We start from the raw sequence: 1,345 nt of genomic DNA on the forward strand, positions 1-1,345 counted from the left end.
CAAAGGAGGAGCCAGGCACGGTGGCTCATGCCTGTAATCCCAGCACTCTGGAAGGCTGAGGCAGATGGATTGCCTGAGCTCACAGGTTGGAGACCAGCCTGAGCTAGAGCTAGACCTCGTCTCTAAAAATAGCTGGGCATTGTGGCAGGTGCATGTAGTCCCAGCTACTTGGGAGGCTGAGGCAAAAGAATCGCTTGAGCCCAAGAGTTTGAGGTTATTGTTGTGAGCTATGACGCCATGGCACTCTACTGGTGACAAAGTGAGACTCTTGTCTAAAAAAAGAAAAAGAAAAAAAAGGCTCTTCAAGGCTGTGAAATAAATTCTTTTTTTTTTTTTTCAATCTGAAAGCAGTCACTGTTTATTAACTGACCAGATTACAAAAACAATCAGGGCAGATACCTTAGTTCATTCTTCTAATAAGTCTATTGATTTGGTCTTCCCTGTTACCAGCATCTCCACCTTCTACAAAGTGGGTTGTCTTTTTCTTCATTCCCCCCGTGGAGATGATAACTTGAATGGCCATAAGAAGTTATTTGCTTCTTTGAAGCATTTTCCAGCAGCATAGATCTCATGAATCAGATCCTCCATGCAGATGATGCCATATTTACCAAGAGATCATGCAATCAAACTATTATCAGTCAATGCAATTTGTTTCTTATAACCATGCTTGCAGATTAACTCATTTACTGACTTCAGATTTGAGTACCCCCTTGCAATATATGGTTCTGCAATCCTCAGCATGTTAATGGAAGCCTTGTTGAGCTTAACAAAAGTTCCATTGAAGATCTGGTGAAGGCGAAGAAGCTGCAACACCTTTCGGACCTTTGGACTCACACCATTGATACCTCTGATCCTGATGACAAATGCCAATTTGGGTTCTGCAGGTACATAGAAGTTGCCAGCTTTTCCTGCCATCCCAGCCATCCAAATCCCAGTTCTGTACATCTGCCTGTATTCTTTATGATAATGCTTAGCTTTTTCATAGATAAGCTTCTTCCTTGTCCTTCGAAGCATCTTTTGGGCACACTTCTTTCTTAGATGCTTGATCTTCAGCTCGGTGAAATTCTTTCACTTTTTCTTAAGGGTTTCTGGCACAGCAGGAACCTTCTTTTTCTTCTCTTCGACACCCTCCATGGTTCCAGCCGGAAAAAGAGGAAGCTGGCGCATGCACACTGCCCACTTAAAGACCATGAAATAAATTCTTAGAGCTAATGAGTTACCCTTGAAGACAAGTTGAGTCCCAGATGTTTAAAACAAAACAAAGGCAGTTGTGCTGTGAGTTAGTTCCTTCGTTTCTTTCCATATTTCTGTATTTCTTTTTTCTCTCTCTTTTTTTTTTTTTTTT

The 1,345-nt window shown here is 41.6% G+C and overlaps 1 pseudogene; it reads right to left on the reverse strand.

Moving 5' to 3' along the window:
- Positions 1–400: 400 nt before the first annotated feature.
- LOC100947115 lies at positions 401–1,265 on the reverse strand (annotated as a pseudogene).
- Between the last annotated feature and the right edge of the window lie 80 nt (positions 1,266–1,345).

The sequence above is a fragment of the Otolemur garnettii genome, unplaced genomic scaffold, assembly GCF_000181295.1.
Source record: "Otolemur garnettii isolate 467f Iridium unplaced genomic scaffold, OtoGar3 scaffold00014, whole genome shotgun sequence".
Lineage (NCBI taxonomy): Eukaryota > Metazoa > Chordata > Mammalia > Primates > Galagidae > Otolemur > Otolemur garnettii.